Below are 16,475 nucleotides of genomic sequence, written 5' to 3'. Positions count from 1 at the left end.
TTAGCTTTAGTTCTGGGGCGTTAAAAGTGTGAGTAATGTATGTCCTCGTTCCACAGAGCTCTTTTTCCGTCGCATGTTTCTGTGACCCCCCTCCCCCCATGAATTCAGTTCTGAGACTCAGACCCATCTCAAGGGAAACAAGCTCTCTCTGTCGCTCTCTTTCTCTTTATACAGCAAAATAGGCTATTACTTTACAATGTCCCGACTCAGTCATTTGCCACGGTCTAATTTGCAGTGCCGTTGTGGATTCAAGACATGAATTTAAACATAGTTAAAACCCCTATTTACTTTTATCCTCAAAACAGGCTGACTGCACAGACAATTCCACCATTATATTGTAGGCCTATTGTGTTAAAACGGATATGGTGGATACTACGAGGGCGTTCCTTGCTACAGGGGGGAGGGGGTGGGTGTCAGTGAAACATTATGTGTGTTTACATTGTGTTTACATTGTAACGGTACCATTATCTTATACCACTACATTGGCGCAGAGAGAGAAGGAGTGGGTTGGCCTGATGTGCGTCAAAACATCGTATCACGACAGTGGAGGAGTGACACATTTTGAATACCTACATTATGGCGCTCCGCCATCGCTCTCTCTACAATTTCGCCTTTATTTCGCCCCCAAGAGCAGCCCTTGTCGTCCACTCAATTCAAAGTGCTTTACCTGCCTGGGATACATATGTTTACATTGCCAAAGCAAGCTAAATATACAATACACATATTTTCCTTTTTTCTCTTTCTCTCACCCGCTCGGTCCTGTGATAAGCAAACCCAAGCACGGGGAGGAGCTGCCGTCTCGTGCGGCCCCCATCCCTTTCTCCCCTGCTACTAATTTCAACCCACCAGAGAGAGAGAGAGAGAGAGAGAAATGAGAAGTAAGGAAAAGGGGGAAAGAGAGACGGGTGTGTTGCTTGTCCTCTTCATATGAGCGGAAAGGCGTCATATTCGGTGCAGCTCGAGCGCTGTTGTTGGCCGGGGCTCACACGAGAGAGAGAGAGAGAGAAAAGGAAGAGGGGCTGCTTTACAGATAACGGAACAGTGAAAGGAGAAAGCGCTAGCGACGAGTCATAAAAACGTCAAAATCGGTGTAAAACCGGGTAAGACAACAGCGCGCGTCCTGTTTCCCTCATCATTTCGATTCGAGCCAAGTGGGATCGGGATGGATATATCTTCTTCTGCACCATTTGTCAGATCTCCCGCTAGAGAGGACCGTGCCTCACGCGGAGCAGCAGCATCACCACCACCGAAATCGCTTTTTCTTCTCGGATGCTCCCATTAGATACAGAACAACGGTAGATATCGATTTGTGGCTAGTATTCGAATGCCGCGCGCACTGCCCGGGCTAACGGTAGATTGAACCTGCTGGCTGCCATCGACTGAACAAACGGAGACGTACCAACGGGACCACGGGTCGTTCAGCTATCCTAGGCACTGCAGCCTAGCAGGCAGCCCCCTTCGTCGCAAGATACAGGGAGAAACCGTAGGATACTAGCCTACACTCTCTCCCTGATGCAAAACACCGCCGCAGCGCAGCGTCGAGAAACTATGCAGCTGTTTGATAAGATACATATGTAACGGGGGAATTACGGGAGACCCTGGCCGGGTTCTCTGTCTGATCTGCGCACCCAGGCTGATAACGGAGGCTCCGGTAACGGGATTGGAATGGCATAGATTGCTTTTTTCAACACGGTGACCGACGAACAGAACGGATACATATCTGACATGACTATCTGCATCTAGAGACCTCAAACACAGGCGATGGGTAAGGAAAGCCTTTCCTTTTCTTGTGGGGAAATATAGAGGGGAATATCGGCCAGTGACGTGCATTTTCAAAGACCCCTGGTCTGTCATAATGCACTTGTATGACTGCAATGTAAATGGGTGTCTGTGTGTGTGTGTGTGTGTGTTGGTGCTTTCAAGACAACTGGGAACTTTGAAAAATATGTTAAATCATGACGTCAGTTATCTTTAGGTCAATTCTGAGTTGGATGACCGTTCAAAACGAGTCGGAGCTCGTTTTTTCCCCGAGTTCCCAGTTGTCTGGAACGCACTTGAGTCGGAAGTCGAAGATTTCCGAGTTCCCAGTTGTTTTGAACGCGGCATGTGTAGCCTACGTGTAGGCCTAGTTGGGGGTAAGGCCAAGATATAAGGGACATGATATTGGTGATGAATTTGATGATGATGAATATTGTTATAATAATCTATTAGCCTATGGTCTTAGCAACCACAACCCAAATAAGTAAGATCTGAATGCAAGCTGGTTCAGAATTTTATTCTCTGTCCATTCCCCCAAAAAATATTCGCGTGCGATTATGATCTTTAATATTAGGTGACGTTCCAGAATCCAGATGATTCTTTATTTCTTGAGAGCTGACATGACAAGTAGACAAGACAGATGTATCCCGAGAAAGCCCTATTAGGTATTGTTTTTGGTTGTTATCGTGTCTGCAGATGCAGAATTACATTCACCTCACTTGCTACATTAGAGATGCAGTGTTACATTCCGCAGTGATGGAAACATCCAATTCAGACCATGTTGTTTGGTTTATACACTCTTAGAAAAAAGGTGTTATCCAGAACCTTAAAGGGTTCTTCGGCTGTCCCCATAGGAGAACCTTTTGAATCCTTTTTGGTTCCATGTAAAATCATTTTGGGTTCGATGTAGAACACCTTCTACAGAGGGTTCGACATGGAACCAAAAAGGGTTCTACCTCGAACCCAAAAGGGTTGTGCCGGAACCAAAAAGGTTCTCCAATGGGGACATGAGAAGAACCCTTTTGGAACCCTTTTTTTCTAAGAGTGTAGGCCTGTGCAGTGAATGCAGATGTATGGCCTAGAGAATAACAGACTGTCAAGTCCCATTATAACAGTCTACCTAAACCAGCAGTAGTAAAGGGCTTCAGGAAGCAGTTGTCCCTTCAGATATAGCATAGATCTGATCTAGGATCAGCTTATCCTCACTTTACCATTATGAGACTAATCATAATAATCCATTATAAGCTCACGTAGGGGAAAACCTTGTACCTACACATTTTACAAGCATTTCGCTACACCCACAATAACATCTGCTAAATATGTGTATGTGACCAAAAACATTTGATTTGATTGTGTGTGTGTGTGTGTGTGTGTGTGTGTGTGTGTGTGTGTGTGTGTGTGTGTGTGTGTGTGAGAGAGAGAGAGAGAAGACAGTTACAGACATACACAATTTGGTAGGCATGCCTACGGCCTTGTTGTTTCTTCATATTGCTAGAGGGATGTCTATGGATGGCGTGACGATTGGTTGATCCATCTCCATTTACTCTGCGGCTAGCCCGGGAGTTGTGAGTTAGTGGTCGGAATGGGTGTGTGGGTGTGTTCCCTGGGTGTGTGGGTATATGTGTGTGTGTCGCTGTGTGTGGGTTGCACTTGCTCATGTGAAACAACTCACAAAATCATTTCTCAAGGGATGTATCTTAATAGTCAATTGCAGCTTCCTCATCTTCATCTGAAATCAAGATGATGGCTGTGTTCCTCGTTCAAGCTAACATGACTGGGTCTGTGAATACGTCAGTTTAGGTGAAGGAAAGGAGACAAGAAGAGGAAGTAAACCAGGACTATAGAGATACACCCCTTGGGAACGGTTCCCTGACTGAGGCTGAGGTATCTGAAGAATCCAAATTAGTTGTGAGTTATGGGTTGTGAATTAGTGGTCACTGGGTGGTGTGTGTGTGTGTGTGTGTGTGTGTTTCTGTGGGTCTCTGTGGGTCTGTGTGTGTATTGCACATCTGGAAATTATGTGGAAATTGAGCAAGTTGAGGTGACAAAACTGCTTGGAGTAACCGTGGATTGTAAACTGTCATGGTAAAAACATATTGATACAACAGTAGCTGGCGCTGACAGATAGGGCAGCCCTGCTTCTAGTTCCTAGGCAACTTTGCAGTATTTTGTTTTTTTATATGTTATTTCTTACAATATTAGCCCAGAAGTTTTTTGTGTTATTACATAGAGCCGGGAAGAACTTTTGGATATCAGAGCGGCAAAATTTGAGGAAAACACTAGCGAAGTTCTATCAACACATTGAGTGTGGTACTCGCGCTGCTAAAACACTCGACCACTGCTTCTCAAACTTCCGGGATACCTACGAGGCCCTCCCCCGCCCTACCTTCTGCAAATCTGGTCACGACTCTATTTTGCTACCTCCTTTCTTATAGGCAGAAACTCAAACAGAAAGTACCCTGGTCTGACCAATCGGAATCCATGCTTCAAGATTGTTTTGATCACGCAGACTGGGATATGTTCCGGGTAGCCTCCGGGAATAACATTGCCGAATACACTGATACAGTGACTGAGTTTATCAGGAAGTGTATAGGAGATGTTGTACCCACTGTGACTATTAAAACCTACCCTAACCAGAAACCGTGGATAGATGGCAGCAAACCCACCGCATTTAACCATGGCAAGGCGACTGGGAATATGGACGAATACAAACAGTGTAGTTATTCCCTCCGTAAGGCAATCAAACAAACAAAACGTCAGTATAGAGACAAAGTGGAGTCGCAATTCAACAGCTCAGACACAAGACGTATGTGGCAGGGTCAACAGACAATCACGGACAACAAAGGATAACACAGTGCCACCGACGCGGCCTGCTACCAAGGACTGTGGGCTCTCCTTTTCCGTGGCCGACGCGAGTAAGACATTTAAGCGTGTTAACCTTCAAAAGGCTGCCGGCCCAGACGGCATCCCTAGCCGCATCCTCAGAGCATGCACAGGCCAGTTGGCTGGAGTGTTTATGGAAATATTCAATCTCATCCTATCCCAGTCTGCTGTCCCCACATGCTTCAAAATGTCCACCATTGTTCCTGTACCCAAGAAATCAAAGGTAACTGAGCTAAATGACTATCGCCCCATAGCACTCACTTCTGTCATCATGAAGTGCTTTGAGAGACTAGTCAAGGATCATATCACCTCTACCTTACCTGACACCCTAGACCCACTTCAATTTGCTTACCTCCCCAATAGATCCACAGACGATGCAATCGCCATCGCACTGCACACTGCCCTATCCCATCTGGACAAGAGGAATACCTATGAAGAATGCTGTTATAGCTCAGCATTCAACACCATAGTACCCCCCAAGCTCATCATTAAGCTTGGGGCCCTGGTTCTGAACTCCGCCCTGTGCAACTGGGTCCTGGACTTCCTGACGGGCCGCCCCCAGGTGGTGAAGGTAAGAAACAATACCTTCACTTCGCTGATCCTCAACACAGGGGGCCCACAAGGGTGTGTGCTCAGCCCCCTCCTGTACTCCCTGTTCACCCATGTCTGCGTGGCCCGCACGCCTCCGACTCAATCATCAAGTCTGCAGACGACACAACAGTAGTAGGCCTGATTACCAACAATGATGAGACAGCCTACAGGGAGGAGGTGAGGGCCCTGGGAGTGTGGTGCCAGGAAAATAACCTCTCACTCAATGCCAAGAAAACAAAGGAGCTGATCGTGGACTTCAGGAAGCCGCAGAGGGAGCACCCCCTTATCCACATCGAAGGGACCGCAGTGGAGAAGGTGGAAAGCTTCAAGTTCTTCAGTGTACACATCACTGACAAACTAAAATGGTCCACCCACACAGACAGTGTGGTGAAGAAGGCGCAACAGCGCCTCTTCAACCTCAGGAGGCTGAAGAAATGTGTCTTGGCGCCTAAAACCATCACAAACCTTTACAGATGCACAATTGAGAGCATCCTGTCAGGCTGTATCACCACCTGGTACGGCAAACTGCACCTCCCGCAACCGCAGGGCTCTCCAGAGGGTGGTGCGGTCTACCCAACGCTTCACCGGGGGCAAACTACCTGCCCTCCAGGACACCTACAGCACCCGATGTCACAGGAAGGCCAAAAAGATCATCAAGGACAACAACTACCCGAGCCATTGCCTGTTCACCCCGAAATCATCCAGAAGGCGAGGTCAGTACAGGTGCATCAAAGCTGGGACCGAGATATTGAAAAACAGCTTCTATCTCAAGGCCATCAGGCTGTTAAACAGCCATCAGTAGCACCTTAGAGGCTGCTGCCCTATATATATAGACTTGAAATCCCTGGCCACTTTAATAATGGAACACAGGTCACTTTAATAATGTTTACATATTTTGCCTTACTCATCTCATATGTATATACTGTATTCTATTCTATTCTACTGTATCTTAGTCTATGGCGCTCCGACATTGTTCGCCCTTAATATTTATATATTCTTAATTCCATTCCTTTACTTTAGATTTGTGTATTGTATGTATTGTTGTGAAATTGTTAGATATTACTTGTTAGATATTACTGCACTGTTGGAGCTAGAAACACAAGCGTTAAAGCTAAACCCGCAATAACATCTGCTAAACACATGTATGTGACCAGTAAGATTTGATTTGATTGAAGATGGAGAGAAGTCTGTCCATAATAAAACACTGCTCTGCCTTAACAGCACTATCAACAAGGCAGGTCCTACAGGCCCTGGTTTTGTCTCACTTGGACTACTGTTCAGTTGTGTGGTCAGGTGCCACAAAGAGGGAACTCTATTCCACATCAAGTAACTGATGCAAGCAGTAAAATTAGATTTAAAACAGATGAAAAACACCTTATGGAACAGCGGGGACTGTGAAGCAACACAAACGTAGGCACAGACGCATGCATACACACACACAATAACATACGCACTGTACACACACGTACACATGGATTATGTGTTGTGGATATGTGGTAGTGGAGAAGGCTCCTGAGGGCACACACTTAGTGTGTTGTGAATGTATTGTAATGTTTTACATTGTTTTTTTAAATGTATTTTTTTTAACTAGGCAAGTCAGTTAAAAACAAATTCTGATTCACAATGACGGCCTACCAAAAGGCAAAAGGCCTGTAGGGACGGGGCCTGAGATTAAAAATTAAAAATAAACACAATGTAAATATAGGACAAAACACACATCACGACAAGAGAGACAACACAACACTACATAAAGAGAGACCTAAGACAACAACATAGCAAGGCAGCAACACATGACAACACAGCATAACAACAACATGGTAGCAGAACAACATGGTAGCAGCACAAAACATGCTACAAACATTATTGGGCACAGTCCATGATTAGGTCTTTGAATGAAAAGATTGAGATAAAACTGTCCAGTTTGAGTGTTTGTTGCAGCTCGTTCCAGTCGCTAGCTGCAGCGAACTGAAAAGAGGACCGACCCAGGGATGTGTGTGCTTTGGGGACCTTTAACAGAATGTGACTGGCCGAACAGGTGTTGTATGTGGAGGATGAGGGCTGCAGTAGATATCTCAGAAAGGGGGGAGTGAGGCCTAAGAGGGTTTTATAAATAAGCATCAACCAGTGGGTCTTGCGATGGGTTTTCAGAGATGACCAGTTTACAGAGGAGTATAGAGTGCAGTGATGTGTCCTATAAGGAGCATTGGTGGAAAATCTGATGGCCGAATGGTAAAGAACATCTAGCCGCTCGAGAACACCCTTACCTGCCAATCTATAAATTATGTCTCCGTAATCTAGCATGGGTAGGATGGTCATCTGAATCAGGGTTAGTTTAGCAGCTGGGGTGAAAGAGGAGCGATTACGATAGAGGAAACCAAGTCTAGATTTAACTTTAGCCTGCAGCTTTGATATGTGCTGAGAGAAGGACAGTGCACTGTCTAGCCATACTCCTAAGTACTTGTATGAGGTGACTACCTCAAGCTCTAAACCCTCCGAGGTAATAATAACACCTTTGGGAGGAGGGACATTCTTCTTACCAAACCACATGACCTTTGTTTTTGAGGTGTTCAGAACTAGGTTAAGGGTAGAGAAAGCTTCTTGGACACTAAGAAAGCTTTGTTGTAGACCATTTAACACAAAATCCAGGGAGGGGCCAGCTGAGTATAAGACTGTATCATCTGCATATAAATGGATGAGAGAGCTTCCTACTGCCTGAGCTATTTTGTTGATGTAAATTGAGAAGAGCGTGGGGCCTAGGATCGAGCCTTGGGATACTCCCTTGGTGACAGGCAGTGGCTGAGACAGCAGGTTTTCTGACTTTATATACTGCACTCTTTGAGAGAAGTAGTTAGCAAACCAGGCCAAAGACCCCTCAGAGACACCAATACATCTTAACCGGCCGTCAAGAATGGAATGGTCTGCCGCAGGTATTCCCAAACTGCCATCGGGGGTACTCCAAATAAAAATGCCATTCACATTTACTTTTTTTTTTCTCGCTCTTGAGCAGACATTTACAAACAAAACATGCCAATTTGGAAAATAACCCACAGGAGGTTTTTGAGCGATAATTAAGATGACTTTTGAGTAGTAAGAAATGTATTAAAGCAACAGATACAATTAATAAGAATGGGCTAGAAACTATTTATATGGTGAGTTACCGAGTGGCTAGGACAGGCAAGCCCCATACTACTGTGGAGGACTTAATTCTCCCTGCTGCCGCGGAGATGGCTGGGACAATACTGGGGGAAAAGGCCAAAACAACTATACAGACAATGTCTTCATCAAACAACACTGTTTCATGACGCATCAGTGACATGGCAGGAGATGTTTTGAAACAATTACTGCTTCGCATACAAACCAGTGAATGATATGCATTACAGCTGGATGAGTCAACAGACGTGGCGGGCCTGGCACAGCTCCTGGTATATGTCTGTTACATTTATGGGGGGTCAATTAAGGAAGACATCTTCTTCTGCAAACCACTGGAAACCAGGACAACAAGAGAGGATATTTTTAAAGTACTGGACAGCTTAGTGGCATCAAATGGACTTTGGTGGTCAAGATATGTTGGTATCTGTACTGATGGCGCAAAAGCCATGACAGGGAGACATAGTGGAGTGGTAACGTGTGCAAGCAGTTGTTCTCGACGCTACTTGGGTACACTGCAGCATCCACCGAGAGGCTCTTGCTGCCAAAGGAATGCTTGACAGCTTGAAAAACGTTTTGGACACTACAGTGAAAATGGTTACCTTTGTTAAAGCAAGGCCCCTGAACTCTTGTGTATTTTCTGCACTATGCAATGATATGGGAAGTGACCATGTAACGCTTTTACAACATACAGAAAGAAGTGCGCTGGTTATCAAGGGGCAAAGTATTGACACGTTTTTTTAAATTGAGAGACGAGCTTAAAGTTTTCTTTACTGACCATTTTCACTTGCCTGACCGCTTGCATGATGACGAGTTTCTCACACGACTGGAATATCTGAGTGATGTTTTTTCTCACCTGAATAATCTGAATCTACGATAACAGGGACTCACCGCAACTATATTCAATGTGCGGGACAAAATTGAGGCTACGATTAAGAAGTTGGAGCTCTTCTATGTCTGCATTAACACAGGTCTTTCCATCATTGTCAGATTTTTTGGTGTGCAAATGAACACAAGCTTACGGACAATGTCAAATGTGATATAGCGAAGCACCTGAGTGAGTTGGGTGCGCAATTACACAGGTACTTTCCCTAAATGGATGACACAAACAACTGGATTCGTTATTCCTTTCATGCCCTGCCTCCAGTCCACGTACCGATATGTGAACAAGAGAAATTGCAACAAGCGGTTCTGTGAAAATGGAATTTAATCATAAGCTACTGCCAGATTTCTGGATTGGGCTGTGCTCAGAGTATATTGCCTTGGAAAATCGCGCTGTTAAGACACTGATGCCCTTTGTAACCACGTACATATGTGAGAGTGGATTCTCGGCCCTCACTAGCATGAAAACTAAATACAGGCACAGACTGTGTGTGGAAAATGATTTAAGACTGAGACTCTCTCCAATACAACCCAACATTGCAGAGTTATGTGCATCCTTTCAAGCACACCCTTCTCATTAACCTGTGGTGAGTTATTCACAATTTTCGATGAACAAATAAAGTTTTATATGTAAGATAGCTAAATAAAGATCTAAATGATTGATTATTATTATATTATTATTTGTGCCCTTGTCCTATAAGAGCTCTTTGTAACTTCCCACGAGCCGGGTTGTGACAAACTCACACTCATTCTTATGTTTAATAAATGTATCGTTTAGTGTGTGTGTGGCAGGCTTACAATGATTGCAAAAAAACTACATTTGAGAGTGCGCTGACCCTGGTGCTAGAGGGCATACGCAGCTGGAGGTTGAATGTTTGAAGGGGTAGGCAGCTGGAGGTTGAATGTTTGAAGGGGTAGGCAGCTGGAGGTTGAATGTTTGAAGGGGTAGGCAGCTGGAGGTTGAATGTTTGAAGGGGTAGGCAGCTGGAGGTTGAATGTTTGAAGGGGTAGGCAGCTGGAGGTTGAATGTTTGAAGGGGTACGGGACTACAAAAAGTTTGGTAACCACTGGTCTACCGTATCAAAAGCTTTGGCCACGTCAATGAAAATAGCAGCACAGCATCGCTTTATAACTGCCTTAATGTTGCTGGACCCCAGGAAGAGTAGCTGCTGATGGGGATCCATAGTAAATACAAATAACGTAATTTCCGGACTATTAAGCGCACCTGAATTTAAAACCTCTTACATCTAGACATTCCGCTAGCGGAACACCTGCTCCAATATCCAATGATAGGCGTGGCGCGAATTACAAATTTCTCAAAAATACAAAAACTTCAATTTTTCAAACATATGACTATTTCACAGCATTTTAAAGATAAGACTCTCCTTTATCTAACCACACTGTCCGATTTCAAAAAGGCTTTACAACGAAAGCAAAACATTAGATTATGTCAGCAGAGTACCAAGCCAGAAATAATCAGACACCCATTTTTCAAGCTAGCATATAATGTCACAAAAACCCAGAAGACAGCTAAATGCAGCACTAACCTTTGATGATCTTCATCAGATGACAACCCTAGGACATTATGTTATACAATACATGCATGTTTTGTTCAATCAAGTTCATATTTATATCAAAAACCAGCTTTTTACATTAGCATGTGACGTTCAGAACTAGCATACCCCCGCAAACTTCCGGCGAATTCACTAAGAATTTACTAAATTACTCACGATAAACGTTCACAAAAAGCATAACAATTATTTTAAGAATTATAGATACAGAACTCCTCTATGCACTCGATATGTCCGATTTTAAAATAGCTTTTTGGTGAAAGCACATTTTGCAATATTCTAAGTACATAGCCCAGGCATCACGGGCTAGCTATTTAGACACCCGGCAAGTTTAGCACTCACCAATATCAGGTTTACTATTATAAAAGTTTGATTACCTTTTGTTGTCTTCGTCAGAATGCACTCCCAGGACTGCTACTTCAATAACAAATGTTGGTTTGGTCCAAAATAATCCATCGTTATATCCGAATAGCGGCGTTTTGTTCGTGCGTCCCAGACACTATCTGAAATGGTAAATCAGGGTCGTGCGCATGGCGCAATTCGTGACAAAAAAAATCTAAATATTCCATTACCGTACTTTCGAAGCATGTCAACCGCTGTTTAAAATCCATTTTTATGCCATTTTTCTCGTAAAAAAGCGATAATATTCCGACCGGGAATCTCCTTTTAGCTAAACAGAGGAAAGTAAACAAAGCAAAGAGTCTCACAGTACTGTAACCAGCCACTACCCAAACGCGCTACTTTTTTTCAGCCAGAGCCTGCAAAGCCACGATTCAGCTTTTTACCGCCTTCTGAGACCCTATGGCAGCCGTAGGAAGTGTCACGGGACAGCTAAGATCCTCACTCTTCAATAAACAGAGACAAGAAGAACGACACCTTGTCAGACAGGCCACTTCCTGCCTGAAACCTTGTCAGGTTTTTGCCTGCCAAATGAGTTCTGTTATACTCACAGACACCATTCAAACAGTTTTAGAAACTTTAGGGTGTTTTCTATCCATATGTAATAAGTATATGCATATTCTAGTTACTGGGTAGGAGTGGTAACCAGATTAAATCGGGTACGTTTTTTATCCAGCCGTGAAAATACTGCCCCCTAGCCATAACAGGATAAGCCGCACCCACTGAATTAAAAAAAAATATTATTTTGAACATAAATAAGCCGCACATGTCTATAAGCCGCAGGTGCCTACCGGTACATTGAAACAAAGGAACTTTACACAGGCTTTAACGAAACACGGCTTGTAAGAAAAATAAATAGGCTTTAACGAAACACGGCTTGTAACAAAAAATAAAAAATTAGCAGTAAGCTTTAGTTGTCTTTTTGCACTGAGTCAATTCCTCACGGTGCTGTTTCCAACGTCTTATCATCGACTCATTAAGACCAAGCTCCCGTGCAGCAGCTCTATTTCCTTTTCTAACAGCCAGATCAATTGCCTTCAACTTAAAAGCTGCATCATATGCATTTCTCCGTGTCTTTGCCATGATGAGGGTGACAAAATGACTACCGTAATCAGAATAATGGGAAGTTTGAGAGCGCTTGATTTAATCTAAACAGTAAACTAAAAAGTTGTTTGACCGTAACCCGTTCGGCAATTTCATTGGTCTAATGAAAGCTTCATGCCGCCCAAAAACTGAGCACGTCACAGAATGTGTTTTTTTGGATAAAAAAAAATAGAAAGCGGGAAAAATCCATATATTAGCCGCGTCATTGTTTAAGCCGCGAGGTTCAAAGCCTGGGAAAAAAGTTGCGGCTTATAGTCCGGAATTTACGGTACACACTCAGTCGTTTCTCAAGGGTTTATCTCACTTTCAAAATGTATCCTTTCCTCCTAACATCATTGAACATGATTGGGTCTGTAAATTCAATGCAGAGACTAGTCCTTTCACATCGATGTAGATCATCAAGGAGAGGAGATGAGGAGACAAGGAGAGGAAGCAAACAAAGACTTTTGAGATACACCCCTTGGGAACGGTTCACTAACTGAGGCGGAGGTATCTGATGTAGCCTGGTTGGTTGGTTCGCTCTGAAGGTCTGCCAACGATCCAGCGGCAGTGCTGACACTGAAGACCACAGCTGTTGCACCACAGTAGAGAAAGGGGAGAGTGTGTGTGTGTGTGTGTGTGTGTGTGTGTGTGTGTGTGTGTGTGTGTGTGTGTGTGTGTGTGTGTGTGTGTGTGTGTTTTACTATTCTTGTGGGGACCAGAAGTCCCCAAGAATAGTAAACAAACACAAATTTGACCAACTGGGGACATTTTGTTTGTCCCCACGAGGTTAAATGCTATTTCTAGGGGTTTAGGGTTAAGGTTAGAATTAGTGGGGTTAGTTTTAGGGTTAGGAGTTAGGAGTTAGGTTTAGGGTTAGGAGCTAGGGTTAGGTTTAGAGTTTGGGTTAGGAGCTAGGGTTAGGTTTAGGGTTAGGTTTAAGGTTAGGGTTAGGTTTAGGGTTAGGAGTTAGGGTTAGGTTTAGGGTTAGGAGCTAGGATTAGGTTTAGGGTTAGGTTTAAGGTTAGGTTTTTGGGTAAAGGGTTAGGGTAAGGGTAAAATTATGGGTTAGGGTTATGGTTAGGTATAGGGTTAGGGGTTAGGGAAAATAGGATTTTGAATGGGACTGAATTGTGTGGCCCCACAAGGTTAGCTGTCCAAGAATGTGTGTGTATGTGTGTGTGTCCTAAGAGAGAGGAGGACTAGGTTCTCGGTGCTCACCCAGTCTAAATGAGGCTCTGGCACAGCGTTGCTTAGTTGGTGGCCTTGTTTGCCCTTCGCTTCCACTGAAAGCCGAAAACAGGAAATGCAAATGTGACAGAGAGTGGGGGGGGGGCGCAACACTTTCTCTGATAGCATAACAGTAAAGCCATTTGACAGTAAAGCTTTCTCTGATGGCATAACAGTAAAGCCATTTGACTTGACACTCAACAAATAGAATGAAGAAAATGAGAGAGAATATGGAGAGCGCAAGTATCAAGAGAAACAAGAGAGAGAAAGAGAGAGTTAGAGAGGGGGGATAAGCGATAAAGAAAGAGGATGAAAGAGGTAGAAAGAAAAGGCGAGAGAGAGAAAGGGTGAGAGAGATCAGAAAGAGAAAGAGAGGGAGAGAGATCATATTAATGTATAAATATCTCGTCACGCAGGCCACCATCTTTTTGAATAACTGGGCTCTGGTGGACTCACACTGCAGATTGGTGTCTGAATACACCCTCTCCTTCTCTCCTTCTCTCCTTCTCTCCTTCTCTCCCTCCCTGTCTTCCTCTCCAACCCCCTTCCCTCCTCCCCTCCTCTCTTTTTCTCCCTCATCTTCTCGTCCCTTCCTGTCTCTCTCTCTTCCCCCCTCCTGCCTCCCTCTCTTCACCCACCCTGTCTCTCTCTCTTCACCCCTCCTGCCTCTCTCTCGTCACCCCCTCCTGCCTCTCTCTCTTCCCCCTCCTGCCTCTCTCTCCTCATCCCTCCTGCCTCTCTCTCTTCCCCCTCCTGCCTCTCTCTCTTCCCCCCTCCTGCCTCTCTCTCTTCCCCACTCTTGCCTCTCTCTCTCCACCCCTCCTTCCCTCTTGATAAGGATCAGATTCTATCCCTTTCTCTAACCCACCTCTCTCTCTCCTCCTTTCCTCCCCTCCTTCCTGTATTCCTCTTTTCACCCTCCTTCCATCACTCCTCCAACAGCTGTGTCCTCCTGTAATCACCACTGGGTCTACAATAGACCATGAGTAGCCAGCCAAACTACAGGCGACTTCACATTAAACCATTTATCAACCATGTGTGAAAGATCTCCCCTCAATCCTCACCTTAGCCAAAACATCAAACAGTATCTAGAAGACTTGGAGCCACTTCATGCTATATATATATATATATATATATATATAACACACACACACACACACACACACACACACACACACACACACACACACACACACACACACAGAGAGAGATAGTATACAACCTACTGTAGCTTCTTCTCCTTGTGTTGACGGGAGCAGAGCTAGGCTGTGTTGTCTCTGTGATCTGACAATACATTCATACAATACATTAATGCATACACACACACACACACACAAACACCGAACACACACATATATCCACACACATACACACAAACACACATGGACAAGCGTACCAATCTCCCTCTGCCAACACAATCCCTGGATCCTCTGCCTGGAACGACTACAGAGAAGAAGGGGGATACGAGGGAGGGAGAGAGAGGAAGCGAGAAAAGAGAGATCTGAGCATGTGTTTTCGTCCACTCTAATCCACAGGGGTTGAATTCTCCATCCTCTTTAGCAAGCACACACACACACACACACACACACACACACACACACACACACACACACACACACACACACACACACACACACACACACACACACACACACAATGTTTGACAGCTGGATTGCACGCTTAAATTCATGCCAAGCACATACGGCTGTCTCAAGCTGGGCCCTCTACCAAGATGAAGTGTGTGGTAAAGTAGGGCCTTGAAATGTTCAGATCAATTCATTTGGTCATTGATAGGTAATGCAGCTGTCTTGGTAGAGCAGAGCAGCACGTGGTTCCCTGGAAGCAGGGCCGTGCACAGACCACTCACAGACTCGTTGAGCAATTATTACAAGAAGAGGGGAAAGCTGCCAAATCTAATGAGGAAAATGTTTAGCTAAACTATTTTCAACTGGAATAAATGCAGCACTTGTTATCACCAACACAATTCATTTATTGCCGCTATCATGTATCCCATTGATTTTCAAACTTTTTGACCCGCGACCCCCAAAAAGGGGGGGGTGCGAACTTGCGGCACAATCGCTGCGCAAATGTAGCCTGTCATTACAGACATACAGGATGATTCATTTTCAAAAATGCAAGATAGCCTACCGAATAAACCGCGTTTTACACCTGCATTTGGAGCTGAAAGTAATTCATGTTAGCAACCAATATTAAGTAGGGATGTAAATCCTATCACTTCTCTGGAGTCCAGAGCAAGCTAAATCATACACTTACCTGTAGCAGGGGTTGCACGATCGCCATCGCTTTTGGAGGGCAGCCTGTCTGAGGAGTGCTCGTTGCCAGCCAGGTGGAGGGCAGCCTGTCTGAGGAGTGCTCGTTGCCAGCCAGGTGGAGGGCAGCCTGTCTGAGGAGTGCTCGTTGCCAGCCAGGTGGAGGGCAGCCTGTCTGAGGAGTGCTCGTTGCCAGCCAGGTAGCCCTGAACTTCCTCACAAATATCGGAATCCATTTCCCAGAATATTACATCTTCATCTCGTAGTATTGAAGGTAGTGTGATGTTACAGGCTGCTTATCTTTAGACATGTAGCCAAAAGCCAAACTAGGCCTTTCTGATATATTAAAATTATTAATCAAATTGCCAGGTACCCTATAATTGTTCTGGCAGTAGTAGTCAGTAGTAGATTGCTAAATGGTATTTTATATGGATAATATAAATGTAGGCCTAATCTGTTTTATCCAGGCAAAACTTGAGGAAATGAATCAAGTTATTTCTGGTCACCAGTCTGGATATGCCAGATTTGCGTGCTTTCATGGGCTTTTGCGTGCCAAAGCTGATGACTGGTCATTGGTCAACAATCAAGACACGCACGTTTTTGGTTCTGAATATATACCAGGCGGTGTCAGAAGAAGGCCCCAAAAAATTGTCAAAGACTC

The 16,475-nt window shown here is 44.5% G+C and overlaps 1 protein-coding gene across 1 annotated transcript in view; it reads left to right on the top strand.

Moving 5' to 3' along the window:
* Window positions 1-781: 781 nt before the first annotated feature.
* LOC106590738 (beta-1,4-mannosyl-glycoprotein 4-beta-N-acetylglucosaminyltransferase-like) overlaps window positions 782-16,475 on the top strand; it is a 74,621-nt gene continuing 58,927 nt past the window's right edge. Inside the window, exon 1 of the mRNA XM_045690987.1 lies at window positions 782-1,765. The gene's annotated coding sequence lies outside the window, so the exon portion shown is untranslated. The remainder of the gene's footprint in view (window positions 1,766-16,475) is intronic.

This window comes from Salmo salar, chromosome ssa12, assembly GCF_905237065.1.
Source record: "Salmo salar chromosome ssa12, Ssal_v3.1, whole genome shotgun sequence".
NCBI classification, from domain to species: domain Eukaryota; kingdom Metazoa; phylum Chordata; class Actinopteri; order Salmoniformes; family Salmonidae; genus Salmo; species Salmo salar.
This window is presented reverse-complemented; position numbering and strand designations above follow the sequence as displayed.